The 19789-nt window shown below is 32.5% G+C and overlaps 1 protein-coding gene across 1 annotated transcript in view; it reads left to right on the forward strand.

The window, feature by feature from the left end:
- Window positions 1–687: 687 nt before the first annotated feature.
- LOC140049612 (gamma-aminobutyric acid type B receptor subunit 2-like) overlaps window positions 688–19789 on the forward strand; it is a 98481-nt gene continuing 79379 nt past the window's right edge. The window contains exon 1 of the mRNA XM_072094545.1: window positions 688–807. The gene's annotated coding sequence lies outside the window, so the exon portion shown is untranslated. The remainder of the gene's footprint in view (window positions 808–19789) is intronic.

A 19789-nucleotide genomic window follows, 5' to 3' on the forward strand; every position in this document is an offset into this window, starting at 1 on the left:
AGATAAAAGGTCATGGTAACACGCGTGTTCGTTCCAGCGATTACGTTTGCAATTTATAATTAGCACTGGGTACTGCATATACATAATTTTACATCATTTTTATATTATTTTTTATCAGACAACCTTGATGGCGCTGTTTATCGATTTTTGTTTTTCTACGCTATTCAATGCACGTCTTAATATCTGATTGTGCGCCGTATTGCGATTTTGCTTTCAAGCTTCCATTAATGAAAGAATAAGCAAATCTATGACGTAACGCACACCGTGATCGTATCTAGTTTGCTGAAATACGCATGCGCAGAAAAAGTAGAGTGTACATCAGTTGGACGTATTAATTATCTATTCTTTCACAGACGTATAGAGCGGCGATACGCAAGCACACTCATTCGCTTTCAAACAGTCTCTCAATGAAAACTGATTTATTGATTCACCGGTACGGGCAAAACCAGTTTTAGTTCCCGATTGATTTTTCCTAACGGTTGCATGTAAGGCCTAAGCTGGCTGTTGATACGTATATTGATTCATCAATTAAATGCGGATTTGTATAGTGTTTCATTATCTTATACAAAGAGCTGCGATCATCACTCAGATCTGGTTTCAAAATTTGATTTCAAGACATTAAGTTATTGACAAGTTCAATTTCAAGTTTGCGAACATAAATAATAAGTTAACTTTGTATTAAGATGTTGTTTACACGTGGAATGTTTTAGCTTCCCCATCGGAAACTATTAACAAAACAATTGTCTGTCAGCACCAGTTATTCAAGATTCCAATTGAGCGATATTCTGGATTATTTCGACTAAAAAGGTGAGTTTTGCTTGTTTCTTCACATGATTATTTCAAACTACCTAGGGTACTGTATCCACAAGTATCATAAATATTGCAATGTTGGTTACTGTTAACTTCAACTATGTGATGCACACGCACTAATTGCATTTGTTCCCGTAAATATTTCAATTTCCAATGATTGGACATCGCCGAGTAGAGTGTTATGGGTGAATGTAACGACGGTCATTAATGATCAAGTCTGTATGGAAATCGTTCCGAACTGTCATACATTTAAGATTATCTTGCCTCTTTTAATTAAATCTGAGATTATAGACTATATTAGACAGTATCTGCATGAGTTTATGCATAATGTATTGTTTTTATAATCATTTGGTTAAGTTAATTGGGAACGGATTGTTGTACAGTGGAATACATCGGGGTTTTAGAAAGAGAATATCATTAGGGTTCTGTTACAAATTTTATAACACTTCATACTCACTGTACTTCTACAATTATTGTCTCATAATAGATAAATAATAAATACATCTAAAAAAAATTATGTAAGAGTAGGGAAAACATCTGACCAAAGTATGATAATTATACATATTTGCTTTCTTCGGGCAACCCTTCTTTTAGTGAGTAACGTATACATTGATTTCACATAATCTTCAGGACCCTGGGACGAATCCTGAGAGAACACCCGGGAATAAGTCTGGCGGGCGGATATTGTAGGTCTAGACCAAGACAATTGAAGAATACGGTACAGCACAAAAACAAATCAGCTAATATAGACCTTAGTAAAGATTAAGAAAGATTAGATAAGATTAAAGATGTATTATCATAATGTATTATCATTTAATGTCACATAATAGTGATTCACTTTGACCAAAAATTGGATCGAAAAAAAATATTTTGCTTAAAAAACCTGTAATTTAATGCAAAAAAAAGTCAAATTGACTGAAAATTAATGGTTTTTGGTTGAATTTAACGTTTATTTTGTCTTTTATAATTATTTTAATTAATAATTAATTAATTTATTAATTATTATTTTGATTAACCTTATTACAATCGCGAAATGGCCTATTCATATTCTTTTTGAATTAATCTTCGTGTTTTTGGAGGACAATATATCTTTAAGATTTAACAATGCAAATATTTTACCAGACGAAACCATTTTGAAAAGTACTGGCCTATTTAACGTAGAAATACATAATTTCCCCCCTCATTTTCACCCCATTTTTCTTCAAATTGTATTGAACCTTCCTCTAGTATTGATAGAGATGCCAACCACAGACCCAAGATTCTATGTTGTTGGCCATCCCAAACTTGCCGAATTCTTTTACCTGTGTGAAATTCCTCTGACTCTCTGCAACAATTTGCATACGTTACATCTGCTGCTACGATGTGCACGACGCGACTCGAAAAAAAGCACCTGTGGATGATAAACTACCATAGGCTGCAATAATACGTAAGAATAATAAACATATTTATACAAGTCGTTCACAATAAGTAACTAAAAGTCTTACGTTTTCATCGTTTAAAATCCATGTTATGAATAGAAGTATCGCATTTTGATGGTTGTATTGGGTACTTACTCAGAGCACCTAGTTAACATCATCCTAAGGTGTTTTGTACAAGAGAAAGTCAATGCGGTACTATTACAAACTAGTCGATCCTGTGACCGGGTGAAGATATTCCTTTTCGTACATAAGTAGGGGCCCTCATAAAACGTCATAAAATAAACATTGATATTCAGTAGTCATATCCATATGAAAATAAAATTGATCTAACTAAATTGTCAACGTATAGTCGATTCGTGTTTTGTAGCGTCGTGTCGGTCAATTTCGGCGTTGCGCTTACGTGCTTAGCGAGAACCAATATTTATTACGTTTTTTATTTACATTCATTTACTACCGATATCATATTGATTCATTATATTGATTGTATTATCGAGGTGTATGTGATAGAAGATAAAATGTTGCTTACTGTTCTTATCATATATTAACAAAACTTCTTTAGGTTTTTCTTTTTGAAGGATCTCATTTAAATTCCGGAACCTTTGATATCGGACCAGAAATACTACAATATGAAATGAGGCTTGTTATATATTTTATTCTCATTTATCGTTTAAATTGTCGATTAGTTGGTCATGATGTTTTGGAATCCATATCTCGTAATGACTTTTCTAACATCGAGGCTTGCTATTTTTTATCACGATTGATTGCTAATTCAATAGTACATGTCGTTAAGAATTAGTGTTTTTTTAAGATCTTACGAATGAAAAATATCCTTCAGAAATATCATGGTCTTAATGGAACACGAGTATCCATTATTACGCGTTTGAAATCATAGAAGAAGATAATCATTCGCAAGCCCACGACCCTACTAACTGTTACATAATAGTTGCGTGGTGATTAATGAGCATATTGCCTTTTAACTTTACGAACAAAATCTGCAATCTATCCATCATGTATATTTCCATCATTAATACATCATACTAAGACGTAGAACGGACTTTCATTTTAGAAAATAAAAACGAATAGATTTAAGTAACATTGATGACCTTTTGGATTTTATATCGTCTTAATTATGCGATAAGTTGTTTATTAGGCAGTAGTAGTAACCTACGTAATGTGCATGGATGTTGTTCACATTAGTAACATAGGCCTACAGTTACTTATAAAGACGAAATCTGTTAGACTTTTTTCGCTGTTGTATTTCTTCTTTGAATTGCCTTTGGCGATTGGTTTACTGTCTCTTAGCATGAGTGATTATGTTCTTTGTAATATATTGTCTTACGGCTAAATTCATATCTCAGGCTGGCTATTTTAAGAAAGAAATATGCAATTATATTAATTATTAGAAATACATAAAGGAAAAAAATTGAAAATTAATTCAATTTCAGTGATTAAAAATTCAGCCAATTCACTTTGCTGTATCTCCATAATGACGTTATCTGTCCAGTACAGTCACACTATACAATGCAGTGTATGATTAGGCTAGTCATTGCCTGTAATACAGGCATCACATGTGTGACACTATAATAGGCCTATTACATAATGTTTCAATGATACTGCACAAGTTATACATACGGAGCCGAGAATTGGCCAACTTGGCCTTTTTTAGCACAGAATTAAAGGCATTACGGCCAAATTAAACTAAAATAATTGTTGATTTTTTAAACATTAATATTCACATTGTATAGACAAGGCATTGAACTATTCAACGTAGGCGTACTGAAAAAAAACAGTAAATTAGGTAGGCCAGTATGAACTCATTTATCAATACTTCATTGATATTTTTCTAATGCTTGGAATATGACGACTAATTGGTACTATTCACTGCGTAATTGTATCTTTATTGGTTAGATAGAATCGCGCTTTATAGCAGGTTTGCTTAGTTCAGACCCCAAATCCAGGGTACGATTCAGAATAATTTTCATTTAATTTTCAACAGCATTATCTGACGTGGTATTATTCATTAGCTTGTTTTTATCATGGCCTCATTATATAGACGATCTGAATTTTATATCTGGAATTATTCCATCCTTTCAAAGGTAGTTGTTATTGTCCTAATAATTTAAAGAAATTGCGAGGCATATAAACAAAATAAATTTCACCGACATCGCCGATGAGAAGCATTTCCCTTACCCGACACGACGTTGATGTTTAGCGATACAAAGTTTGCAGTATCGTGTCTACGGACGACAAGCTTCATCCCACTGGAGAGAGCACAGTAATTACAGCGTTATTCATTCATTCAGTTAATGTTATACAAATAATGAATGTTTATGAGTGTAATGGTACAAATGGCATGAGGTGAATGACGAAAGGTTATACATGAAAAAGTACTATTAAACGATTGTTTAATAGTGCGTACTATTGCACGCCATTTGACCCACAATCGTCCAATCAAATGACATGAATTTATTTAGGTGTTATAATAGGTGTTATGGGCCTGTTGCAGTCAGCAGACACAATACTGTAGGTGGTTTTTGTTGCTAGATAGTACGATACTGTATGCAAATTGACTTTGTTTCTACCCTAGTTTGCCTCCAGATTCGATTCCCAGAATACCCTTCATTTTATATGTTTTATGAACTTTGGCGTTTGTTTTATTGTATTACTGTATTGAAGGCATAAAGTGTTATAGGGTTCATGAAAGTATATTTAATTACAAGAAGCTTATAATTGTAGCTAGTGACACAGTGCATGATTTCGGTGCATTTTACCTGAGCTAGAAACATTAATGATACACGAATGTTACGGTATCGTTTTAACATTGAAAGCTGTGTTCTGAGTTTGTCGTGTAATCGGAGAGTCCGAGTATTACCCATGGTATAATCAACCGAACTGAACCATCGGTCAAGCTGATAATTATCGCGTTTCGTTAATTATCAACTTATGTATAATAAACTTTCTAAAACCCCAATAGATTTCCAATATTATTAGTACACTTATTAACTGTTTAAACAGCCTGGACCTGACCTTTAAAAAGATCAGGTCCAGGCAATTCAAACATTATAACTATGTTTCAGTATTCTTAGAAATGTTTATTATTTTGAAAATCATAGTAGAAATCGAGGTTGGAACCCGATAACGAGCGGTGACATGTCTCTTGCGACAATATACATCATACAGTATCGCGTCTTCTGCCAAAAACATTCATACTATGTTATGGGATATGGTGCATGTAGTTCTGTTTTCGTCAGAAGATACGATACTGCATGGGGTTTTTTTCTACTGCTCACTATGTCAATCGGTCGGTTGGTCGGTCGGTTGGTAAACATTAGCACGCGACTGTAGCCATGTATATGGCCTAGTTGTTAATTTTATTTGCATTAGGCAGGATACCGTACCAGAATGTTGGAGTACGCAATTGTATTTTATAATCATATCAGTGTATCATAAACATTTTCTATGGAGTATACAAAAAACATATCTTTCGTATTTTTATTATGCAATAAAAAACAACATATCGACAATTAAATATTTTTTCCCGGAGCTGGCCTTTAAGGTACGGTACAGTTTTAATTACCAGGTATTGGTCTTGACATAACAACGTCAGAGTGAAGCGATAAGTAGCATTTAGTTCGAAGTGAATCAAAATGGATAGCCATAAATTATACCTAATAATTTTTACATTATAATCTCACCGACATTTAGAAATCGTTCATTAACGTTCCTGTTTACGCTAATTCTTAGTTCTCGTATTTCTAAAAAAAATGAATATTAAATAACGTAAACACTGTATATATCATATTATACGATATGTTAGTAATTCTAACATTCATTCGAATAATATTATAAGTATGGATAACTATAATAATAATAGTAATTAAACTAACAATAGAAAAAATTAAGCAAATTGTATCTTTGTCTTTTTTTCTCTCTTTTTATCAAAATCATAAGTAAGCCTGTATTGAAATAAATAGCTCAATAATAAAAATAGAGAATAGAAAAGATATAATTAATCTATTAAGTTAAATGTTTCAAACAAACTATAACTATTATTGCAATAAAATATTATCGTGAATATGGAAGATATATATATATATTTTATATATTAAATTTTATAGAATTTTTCTATTATTTAAATCAAAATTTAAGCTCGGTGGTTTTATGAATATAAATAATCAATACCTGAATGCGACATTTGAAAAAATGTAATTAACATTAAATTTTTCCGAATCCGATATTATCTTGCATGGTGATTCAGGAGATATGACCATCTTTTATCTCAAAATATGTTGTTTGTCATCATAATGAAAATACGCACGTAACTGATAGTGTTTTGATAGAGCGATAAATCAGCCGTAATTGTAAGGCCACACACTTTTCAATCCGAATCATCATTTCATTACCAAGCGGAATATTTGTATAAATCACTAATATGAGATAAAAGAGAAAGAATTAATTATATTGACTTATTTGGTTCCTACTAGTACGCAACGTAAGCCGCAACACAATCGAAATGACCAATCACAGGCGACAGTTAACAATAATCCATCGCTTGTGATTGGTCAATTCGTTTGCCGACGGCCTTGCGTCGCGTCCTAGTGCTATCCAAGCTTTAGCCAGTTGGGACCCGAATAATCTTGGCAATTATTTAGATAATAAACCCATAGAAACGGAATTGAATGAATAGGTCTACATTTTCTTGGCCGTTCTAGATTATTTTATTTTCAAAATATGAGTCACATCTCGTTAGTTTATAAGCATAAAACTACAAAAACATCATAATATTTGGCGGTTTTCGATGGTATTAAAAAATAGCAATCTTGACCGGATTATCATTAACTGTTCCCTTCTGTGCAGTTTGTTATTTTACAAAGATAATTGTATTTCCACGTATGTCGTTTAATGTTATAAGTTTAATCAAATTTTGTTGCTATATACAATTTATCAATGAAATTGAATTCATCAATATAAAATACACGTGGCTGGTGCCTTGACATAGTAAAACACTTGATTGCCGCCATATTGGAATTATACAGGGACAATTTGGCGTACAAGATTTTAATTCGGGTAGCGAGTGCATTTGGAAAGACGTTATTTATTTTACAAAGCACATTATACATGCGTCATTGACATTAGTTTTCACATTGATGTATGATCATGCGCTACCGAATTTTTTACTTGACCAATATATTTGAAGTTGTGAACCGTAGTGTTTAATTACTTGACACCTTGTTGCGAGTTCTAAATCTTGAATTTGTTTTAAGAGGAACTTAAGTTTTTATCCTAACAACCAATGTGGGTTGCTTTGGTTTCGTGAAATTGAAAATCTATGCCGTTTGTTGATATCAATATCTCGGATTTTCTAAATTGCCAAACATCGCATCTTCACTGACTCCCTGGAGATTGTTTTATAGTCCATGCCGCATCTAAAACATTCTTAGCTAAATTTTCAAAATCCATTATTCGCTAAATCACATGGAAATTAGTATTAACATCGAAGGACTGGCCTTTTATTTTGATGTTAAGAAGAGTTAGAAAATGCTGCATTAGATCGAAGACAATATGCCGTATTTATTCGAACTAACGTCTCGCTTTGAATAAACGCCCTATCGAATAAAGCCCCTCAGATCACCGGATTTTTTTCATCAAGTAAACGCCCCGCCACATGCATACACAATACTGTATTATAACACATTTCTATTTGTAGTATAATTCATTTACTTCCAAGATCTATAATTTACCAAGCATTTCGATAGAATTTCTACTGTATTTTATCACTTCCTAATTAATTGTGTTGTGTGTGTTTTTCATATCACAATTGCCTTACAAATTTTTTTTTTCACGCTATTGTGCCTTTTTGATTAATTTCACGAAAGAGAGAAGTGGGTGTTTTTTTCTCTCACTTAAATTAAATAATTAAATATATATTTATTTAGATTGAAGACCAAACTTGGCTTAATGCATCCATCTCATACAATTATATTTATTAATTTATGTTCTGTATTATATTGCATATTGTATTGTGTGAAGCAATAAACTTGAATATATAAGAGGTCTTTATTTGACTTTGATGTTACCATTTATATCATTTAGTGGTAACCATTATACCACCAAACAAATAAACGCATCCTTTGAATAATCACCTCCCTAAAAATCTTCCTGAACAATATACTGTAAACGCACCGGGTGTGCTTATTCGAATATATACGGTAGATTCTTAACATTCAGATACAATGTTGTTTTCGTTACATAATCCTGACTAATCGATATAAGAAGCAAATGTTTATGTTGTTCCTGGAATAACATTTATTTTACTCATCTCTATGCTCTGTGAATCGATTAAATACAGACATCGACCTGGGTTTCTTTTTATATATTCAATTATAACGTATAGTAATATACCAGTTTCAGTGTTATTACGTACATGTTTTAGATACGTAAATTGATGTCGTGTCTGCTAATTGTTTTAAACTACATTATTTTTAATGTCATTAGGCGGCAACAGTATTTTACCGTCACAATGCATATTAATCTGCTGTGGATTAAGCTTGGCATATGCTTAAAATATTTCCATTGATTTTGCCGGCAATATCTTGAATATGATGTAAATGAACTTCGATATTATTTCTAACCGAATATACAAAACCAGTCAAATTCCCTTCCTGTTACAATATTTAACAACAACATTGTAACGTTTAATATAATTATACATACATATCTACATAGTAAAATCTTCATTTGGGACAACCATATCAAAGGGTAGCTCCAAGTTTAACATTTAAATTGTCTATTATAAAATATGAACCTTTGCAACAACCCATCAATTTTCGTCAGTGGTAGAGAAGAACGAGTATATAGTAAAATAAGTCTTTTTTTAAGTGGTGTTATTTATTGATAAATTCATTACAATTTTTGCTTAGCGTTTTTTTTTTTTGCGTGGGTGAATTAAAAAATTAAGATAAGGTACAGAGAATCGGGTGTTTTAAGAAATTTAGAAATACTGTACATTTTATTGTCATATATTATCCGTCAATTTATTTTGTATTATATTTTTTTTTATGTTGTTTTATTTGACTTTGTGTATCGCATTACCAATAGTTTTATTGAAGCATATTCGTCCTAGATCATGCTATTATCGTATGAGTTATTTCGATAAGATTACATTACCTGTTTTAAATAAAAAATAAACTAAAATGTTCCCACTTTATTGCCCAAAAAAATGTGACGAGACACAAAATTTGTCTTAAGATTAAGAAATAGTATGACATAATAATAGATATGGCAATGTCACCACAGTACAACCATCCATATCATCAGATTCTCGTATTGTACTGTATGTATAGAGGCAATGAACAGCACCTACAGTGTCTTGTCTCCTGACTACAGCTTGTGTTCCGACTACAGCTTGTGTCCCATTGTACACTATACTTTGATCTTATTTAGTTACGTACGTGTAATTTGCCTACCGTCGCTTTACATGAAACAGGCCCGTAGTTTATTAATATTGTCACCAGAAATCACCTGTGTAATACAGAGTATACTTTGTCGTTAAGGCCTATGCCAACGTTTAAGATAGGCCAAGGACACACAGGTCATATTATACCAAGTAACTGTTTTGGACCATTTGCAGTAACATCTTTACACGCTTTCAAAATATTAAGATTATAACAAATTGCTAATATCTCATCCAGGTCTGTGTAAATGTAACACACAGCCGTATCTGCGCATGTCATGCGTTCGTCTTTCTGATAAACATTACACCATGAACAAGTAGCGTGTGAAAGCGGGAGATCCAATTCTTTCCATGTAACAATGTGTTACATTTCTGTAATAGAACAGTTGTACGTGTGAATCAGGTATTATTTTAAGTCTTCTTTTACTATACTTTAGATAATAAATATGAAATATGTAGGCCTTACAGTATGCGATTTTTATTATGTATTTATTTATTTATTTTCAATCTTTCTACATAGCAAAAAAAAAACAAAAAACATATAAGTATAACAGGGGAGTAGCGGAAAAGCAAAAGTATAAAACTGTCATCTTGTGATGTGCTTGACCAGCCCCTGTTTATCGATTATGTATCAAAAGATGTTCAATTTTTATGATAAGGCATACTAAAAGTTGTTGAATGTAGGATTGATTTCTGCTGTGGTGGTTAATTTAATTTTTAAGATTTAAATAAGCAACTTCCTAATTAGATTAGGTAATTTGTACAAAATTACTAAGTATTTTTAGGCGCTCTGTTCTTTGTAGGGCGTCATATAAAAACCTGTATAGAATAGAATAGAAAATATATGGAAAAGGCTTTTCTCATTAGAGCATTAATCTGCCTCATTATATATTCACCATACTGTTATCTGATTGGTTGATTGCTGTAGTTGAGGCCTTTTGTCAAATTATTTCTATAGGTGTTTGTAGATAAACCTCAATAATAATTATTATTATAATAAATGTCATATTTATAGACATATTTTGGGATAACTGGTCAATTCAAGTTACAGAGTATACCCCCAAGAGTCAAATAAGACAGAAGTCTCAATTTCGAAAGAAAAAAAGTGTTAGTTAATCCCTTTTCTCAAAGTATGGCAGAATACTGTTTAATTTGAGTGATGGTTTGCGACGAGGTATTATCCCCATATATAATACCTCGGGTGAGGTGCACGCGGCTGACGCGAATGTGTCCTCTTTCCATTTCCATTTGTTTTCACAGCGCCATAGACTTTTTGTTTGCTCTTTATAAATTAAAACCAATAATAAACAATAGCTAATGTGCATTTTAAATTAAGTACGGTATTTAAAATTTACTGCATCTCCTGTCTTTTTTCCTGTCTGTCTGTCGGTCTATAGGTTTACTTCAATAGTTAATATTGATAAATTCGGGTGTAATTGTCAGTTGTACGTGCTCAATTACTAATTGTCAACTCGTAACAATTTTCACAACGGGAGTGCATTTACCAAGTAAATATTTGTGTATACTAAGTAAAAAAATTGATTAATTATGGCTATTATAGCATTGGATTGATAAAGTGGGAATGCCCTCTGCGCAGTTAGCCTACTGTCTGGTAAAATATAACAACCACATAAAACAGTAACGAATGTTAGTATCTTGTTAATTTCGATTTTCTAAGAACACTTAATTGTTGAAAGAATGAATAAAACACGTTTATTTTAAGTATTGTTATTCTACATGATAACACTAAAGTTTACGTATTAGTTCAAGGTACTATATGATGCGGCTATGTAGTGTACAGTTATGTACTTATTGCTTGTATTTAGGCATATTCGTGTTTTGTTTGTTTTTGAATGGAGTAATAAATTACGCAGAGTTGATAACCATAAAGAAATATTGATGATTTTTTCTGCAACTTTTACATGGGTTCGTTATCAGAAACCGTGACAATTAATCGTTAGTATTTTAAATTGAATTGAACAATAAGAGGCTCATCTTAATTTTTGTGTAAACTTTGTCCCACGTCCTTTCTTGTACGCATACGTAGGAGTTTCATCTCCCCTCCTAAATTTCTACAAAACAGATTGAGAGGATGAGGTTGAGAATAATTATGTCGTTATCTCATTTTTTCCATTAATGATACAAGTATATTAAAGCGTTACTCGTAATAGTACTATAAGTCTGGTTGTGCTAAAGGGTATAGAGTGGTATAATGTTGATGGTAGTAATGCTTATGATAAAGAAAATATGATCTAGACAATATTGGTAGTATATAGTCACACCGATTCTGCAGCTGTCACTAGATAGAGTTTAATTGACTATCGCAAGTCATTTATATACATGTCTATAGTCTGGCTGTATTAAATGCGTTTATTACATGATATCTCTATCGTTAGGTTCATATCTACAGATTAACAGACAAGATATAACATGATATATGTAATAAGGATACCCAATGCACCGGGAACCAGAATAGCTAGGTTTAGTTGGCGAGGCCCTAGGCTAAGCATATTGCAAGAAATAATGTATTGATAACGCGTTTTATTGATTTTTATTTGATAATTATCAGAATAAAATGAGAAAATTATGATAATTATCTGAATTGAATATCATTTTGCTTATTAAAATATAACGTATGGCATTATAGTGTATTATTACCGTATTGCATGCCTGTATGTTAAGGTTAGGTTTATAGCTGTGATACAGTTGTCACGTGTGATAGGCCTACATGTCACATACATTACATAGGCTTACATTATTACGGAGAATCGGCTACCTTTATCTTTCTGTTGACATCAGTTTGAACAAAGTTGCATTGAACATACATTAGAACGCAATTCATTGTCAACACATTAATAGTGACAACACACATGATAAATTTCGTTTATATTATTTAGTATTTAGGTCTTGTAAAAATTGATTAAAAGCTTAGTTGTGCGAACAGAAAACACTAACACTAATCATATAGTTAGTATTCGATATGTGTACAGTGCAAAGAATGAATGTAAATCAAACAAACGACGACGGCCGTGTGGAAACGATGTCAGCGGGTTTTTTTGAACGACAACACAACAAAAATATGTCATATTTCTGGCAAAATGTTGATCCTTTCAGGCATCAGACGCTTTAAAAAATCGGCCACACTTCTCCAAAAAAAACTGATGTGTCTATAAAATGGACACGATGATGTCATATCAATATGGTTTTAGGGCACATTTTTTCCAAACAAGTTTGATAGTGTAGACAGAGCTTTATTACGTCATGTGAGAGAACATGAGAAGAAATGGGTGTGAAACCCGCCTGTGCCATTACTTTCATTCTCATTAGTTTGTATAATACATTTACACGATAAAGGCATTCTCATATAAAGCTATTGATCCTCTTACAACGAAATGATTGTAAGCATGCAACCCAGTCGTGTATCTCCATTCATTATCGCCTAATCCGCATTCACACATGTAGCATTACATTAGGATGCTATTACTGTGCTACATATTTTATTATCTGACGGTTTAATTATTGACATGAATTTGTTAATCTCACCTCAGGGCTGGTTTGACAGAATGGTAATATTTCTTTATAGTTTGTTATATGACTTGCACGTATTCTTTGTAACGTGGTTTTTTGTTCTCCTTTTATAGCTAAGATGGAAAATAGTAGCTTTTACTAAGTGTAGATACATACATGATGCATTGTTTGTATGCTTCTCTTGTACACTACAAAAATGGGGAATTAATGTCGATATAAAGTATAGGCCTACATCTGGATGTTAAGATGTAGGTTGGTGGTTACCATTTTGTCGTCATCCCATGAAATACTAACTTTGGTTTCATAATACCAACATAGTATGGCCTAGGAGGGGGAACAATCTTAACTGTAATTGTTATATCATCCATCAAATAAACATTCATAAATACAAGTTTAACAAATTACTTAATTAATTATCTTTCTTGTGAAACTATAAACAATTCCAATAAGAATACCATATGGTTGATGATTACAGTAACTTATAAGAAATTATTTAGACAAACCTTTATCATACTATTAATATTATTGACTTTCATTATTTCGATCATTAACTAGGTAATACGGAAAAAACTAATAACGATGATATTGTATTAAGTACTATGTAGGTCAAATTCAAGTAAACCTCTGAAAACTGTGAATGATATTGTTATGCCCCCTAGGCTGTCTAGCGTACGCCATTTGATGACGTCATTCGCGCGTATTTGTCACTCAAATAAGTACGGCAGACGATATTTAGTTTTGAGGGTTTTTTTCAAATTAGAGTCAATGTATTTCAGATTTGTACACGGATTAGATTGTTGGATGTTATAGAAAATAAACATATGGGAGGTTCAGGGCAGGTCATACATTTGGCCGTTGAATAGATATTTTGCATTGGTCGATATTGAGCTAAACTTTGAGCTTTAAATGCATTGGAATCGGCAGTTTTATACCTTTTAAACTCCATTTTATGTGTATTTTTCTTGTTTTCTTGTGTAGCCTATATAATATGTTGACAATGGTTTTGACCAAATGAATAATGAATGGAATCTACTGTATATAACCATCGGTCGGTAATTGCTCTGCCATGCCTACTAATGTACCACATACATCAGTAATGCAAATTGGTCAGTTGGTCTGTCGGTCAATCGTGTTGTAAATTGTAAATATTGCATTTGTGCAGATGCAAATCCATCATTAAACTTAAATCGTGCTCTATTTGAGTATTGTTTGTTTTTCTTATTTTACCATAATTGTTGTTTTGTTTTATCGTGCATTTTGCTCTGTTCGTGTTTCCAATATAAAACGTGACATAACGTTGATTCACACTGATCCGAAGAATGTACTTCTCTTTAGATAGATAATCCGTGTTTAGATTAATGCTAGCGCGACATTGCTAATTGTGTTGCATGCTATGTTGTATTAACATCATTCATAGAAAGTACATATGAAAACATACATTGAAGTCACACAGCATGATGCAGTGCAAAAATATACTTTTATTTTCATTTATTATAGTATTATTGATATTCCTATTGTATAATAGAACATTATTTAGTTTTATCACAATCACTCGCAAAAAACTTTAAGTTATGTTGTTTTCTTCTTTGGCGATCAGCAGAACTTTATTAAAGTGTGTCACTGTATACTCCACCTGTCATTGGTCAAAATATATACCTAGAAACTATAATAATTGGAATGTATTGTAACAAATTTATTTTTATTTTGAATGTTATAATGTAATAACGTACATTTTCCCACGTGCTATAGATGTGATATATAGGCCGGTTTACAGGTAGTTCAGGTGATATTCAGAATAGAACAGATCGATGAGAAATTACAAGACCATATACCATAGGGGACATTTCTAATGTCAGTTTAGTGACTGTGCCTTAGGTTTAGCAATACTTATTAACTTCCAATTCAAATATTAATTATTATGGGGGTTTCTACGACGATTTTGCACTTTATTTGGGGTTATTTTGAAGAGCGTCTTCTTCCCTAGACTCAAAATACGCCGAGTCTGGCGGATAAGAATCAAATTAGATTGAGTATGCAAAACAACCTCCATAATAGTTAGATCATTTTTTAAATATCTATAAAAGAAACACAAACTTTAAAGATTCATTGTCCCCTACAACATGAAAAATAAAGATTAATTATATTGGACTTCGTATAGGCCATTTTGCAGTTTAATAAAGTTATTCACTTCTGTAAAAAAAACAACAGAAAAAATAGAAGACAAAGAGAAAGATAAGACAAAAGAAACTTTTGATTTTTACCAAAAACCATTGTCTGACAGGAGTATTTTTTTGCTTTAAATTATATTTTTTTCAGATAAAAATTTTTTTTTTCCAAACTATTAGGCCTATGTGACATTAAAATGATATAATCAATTTGTTTTAAATATTTTTAGGGGGATAAAACATTACCAAAATTATCAGGGAGAGTTAGTCCATTAAGATAAAATAATTACATTTTAACATAAAATTTGTTCAAAATGCAATTTTTATTTTTATTGGAAATTCAGGGGATATTAACATTTTTTAAATTTGATCCAAACCAACTCGTCCCCAAACAAACTCGGTACAATCAATTGCAATAGAAACGCCTTTAAACATAATTATACAAATTAAACTAAAACAAGTGATCATCACTCAGTAAACCGTTTGGGGTTTTTATTCTGGAAAATTGTTCAATTCTTCTACAAAAAATAAACAAGTTAAAGAAATAGTACTCAAACCTGAAGAAATTAGAACTAATGATAGTATGACGTCATGTATTTCTAAATCTGTTTCTTTCTATTTTGATTTATGAAAAGATAAGGGAACCATTTTTACGACATAGATTCTTCGATGGACTGAATTACAACATATCGTTAATTTCTAATTAGCGTTCCTATTTTCATGTTTTATTCAACTCAAAACTAATAAACAAAATGTGTATTACGATATTACCCACACCTGGATTACGAGTTCAATGTTTTATGCATTTTTTAAACAATAATTCAGAACGTTGTAAGCAATACAAACAAATTAAATTATAACCGCTGCGAAAACTTTGATACAGAGCGACAGAGGGCGTGTTATTTACTATTTCAGCTGATATTGAAGATACAGGTAACTCGAGTTTTAATAATAAGCTTTTGTGAAGTCAGCAGTTTAATCAATTTTCTTAAAAATCAATAGGCATATTCTGCAAGTATATTACGTCAAGAAATTTAGGACGATAACTAAACAATTGTGGACGCTATCGTGCAATCACCAAACAAAAAGTAAATTCTATACGTACTGTACAAGTAAAAAGACTATAGAAAAGGACTAGAAAGATACAAAGTAGGTCATAGTAGCCCGAGATATAAAATTAAATGCTAGCCATACCCATGGGCAGTCGTATTTTTGACTGAGACAATGTGTCTTCCTATGAAAGCAAATAAACGATCCAGAAGAGAATTAAGAGAGTTTCTTGTAATGGTATGCGTACCTGGTTTAGTTACGCATGACTGCGTTTGTCCTGATGATAACATTTAGCTGGTTGAGGGCGTTCATAAAGTACAGATGTTTCATTCAGTTCTTCTTCTTCTTCTGTCGAGTCGCACGAATATTACACGCGTGCAGTCTCCGAGGAAACGAACGTCAACTGATTAGATTTGTTACCTTTCTGAAATAACTATGACGTGGTATTTTGATTATGTCTGTAAACATTAGTAAAATGGCGGATTATTTCAGATTTTGTTAAAAATCGCTGAATGTGCATAGACAATATTAAGAATTGTGACCAAATGTATGACCATGGTATGTTTGCTTTCAGAAGATTGTCCATTTCTGAAGCTTTTCTACCAGGATCAAATTCAGAAAACTTGTTCAAAACCGTTTGTTAATATATGGTAAAATGTGATATAAAGATATGAAAAGATGTTCATTTGTTCTTTGTCGGCTGGAGAATGTAAATTTCGCACCTGTTCGTAACTATGTTGTTTGATAATCCGATAAAGGTAATCAGCTGCACTAAATCAAATTTGCGTGCTACTTCGTCATTACCTTTCTTTAATTGGTATATACCAACAGATCATGACTATCGATTTTTATATAAGTCGACATATTGATGACGTCACTAAAGCTTTAGTTAAACTCGAGTTATCTGTATCTTCATTATTGGCCGAAATGTTAAATAGGCGCCCTCTATCGCTCATTTCCAAAGTTTTTATTTATACACAATGTATTGTAGCTTTAATCTACATTCACGGAATGGAAGACAGCGCATGCAGAATTGAACGCTGCGTATTGTGTGCAAATGTAGCTTTACATCTGTTATTCTTTTATAGGGACGATTTTGATTCAACGAAATGAACCTTATTAAATACCGGGTACTCGCCAAATTCTCTATTATTTATTCTCTACTATAGCAACCTTGCATTGGTTTTTACTTACAACCTCCCACCCCCTCCCCAGCGTCCCGAATTAATTCGCGTTTGTTAATTTAACCATGATAAGGTACACTTTCTAATTATCTAATTTATAAGATAACACGTACCTGTAATTGCCGTGAGCGGTCCAAGAACGTACGGTTGAAAGGCATTGACTGCTAAGATGATAGCATGGGGACACTTAGCAGAGCAGACAATAGGCCGACCGGGTGTTGTTATTTGTACGAATCGTAGGCTTTAGTAGAATTGTCAGTAATGGGAATACTTAATAGGCTTAATTAGGCACAGGAGAGAACTAAGGGACGCGTATTTATATTATTGCTGTTCTAATATTTTATTTTTTGTGCAGTAATATCATGGTTTTTACATAGCAATATTGTCTTACTAATTAACTAAGCATGCACAGATCATCAGAATATCGCTTTTAATAATGTAAGCAAGCCGGTTCGACGTACTATCATGATTTTTATCCAGTATCTGACAGACTTGTAATACAGTTGCACATGTATCACATGTATGACTGTATAAAGCTCTGTCTACACTATCAAACTACTTTAGTTTTAGAAATTGTGATGTACCTAAATATGGTAGCCATATATGACGTCCTCGTAGCCATATATGGTTACATGTTTGTCATAACATAAAGTCTGAAGTGTAGACAGAGCTTTTAGGCATATTATGATTACGGTTAATCCATGATATCACCTGTTACAATGTACAATGTATGACACTGTAACTCAGTATTTCCTATGGCACTTATTATAGAACCAGTTCTGAGAATCGACTATACTAGTATCGATAGTGTGTGTGTACATGTTTATAGTGTGTCAGCTAGATACTTTTATCAATACAATGATAAATGATGAACAGACACATTGATCAAAACTGTCTATTTCCAAGCAAAATTGGTTCATCCAAATTGCGATGTATTGCTAATTGGACCACAGTTTGGTTCTTAACTTAATCCCGTCAGAAAACGTTTGTCATAATCTCATTATGCCATAGATAGTAGTATATAGGTCGAAGGGGTGATTTAAAGGCAGTGTAACTATTAGATATGTAGGTCGAAAAGAGAAAGCGTTGAAAAGGCGTCAACATTGCGTTTACCATGGAATGACGTAAATTATAGCCTTTAATTATGTAAACATTAATTAGCATTGTTTTTGTATTTGATTACGCCACCCTTCCGTTGCATTTTGCCGTTTTCTTTTTCAAATCCAAATCATCCGTGTGAAACCCGCCATTATCGTTATAACATGTATATCATGGAACACTTGGCTTTCGACCGCCTTACCACCTTCTTAGTTTTCTCCATACCATACGTCTCTGCGATTGGCACATGAGGGGTACCTCAATCGTTGTGGGCGGGTAAACTGCCTTGTAGCTAGCTGTAATTACTCAACTGCAGGTTAAAGTACCGTACGGCACTAATTTGTCAAAATGTCAACACCTATTCAGGAAACATAATAAACAAAAAATATTTCTTACAAAAAACGCTGCTCGCTTATTGAAAAATATTTTTTATTTCAAATGTTTTTGAATGTGTCATTTTATTGTCACATAATAGTTATTTTACCTGAAAAAATTTAATTTAAAGCAACAAATACTTAAATTGTCTGTCAGAAAATGGTTTTTGGATTTCTTTTCTCTTTTTATATGTGAATAAATATTATTTTTTTGTTACAGAAGTGAATACTCAATTTATGTCACTTTAGTTAATTTTATTGCTAAGGTCAAGTCTGGGGGTCACTTCATCACCCTAGCTATTTCAAGTGTGAAGTATCCTATTACAAACACAAACTTTAATGGACTGTTTCGATAATAATTCAATGAATATCTGACATGCTTTGGGATTTGTAATTTTAGCATGACATGTCCTAATAGACTCTTTTCCCAGACGTTTTTTGGGTCTTCTGTAGCAGCTGGAATCAATAAATTATAGTGGAGTTTCCATTTTCGCAAAACTGTCGTCCTTATAACTATAACTGCTGCTTGCTTTAGCTTCTGATTGAGTAGTCCTAATGGGACGTAGCGGGCTACAGCAGCAGCGTGAAAAACAATTGATTTTTCAAATTTTCTATTCACATACCTAGTGGGTGTTTGAAGAGGAAGATCGGTGTCGGCAAATACAACACTTTTAACGTTAGATAATGGCAACGGAGTTATTTATGCAGG

The sequence above is a fragment of the Antedon mediterranea genome, chromosome 5 (genome assembly GCF_964355755.1).
Source record: "Antedon mediterranea chromosome 5, ecAntMedi1.1, whole genome shotgun sequence".
NCBI lineage: Eukaryota > Metazoa > Echinodermata > Crinoidea > Comatulida > Antedonidae > Antedon > Antedon mediterranea.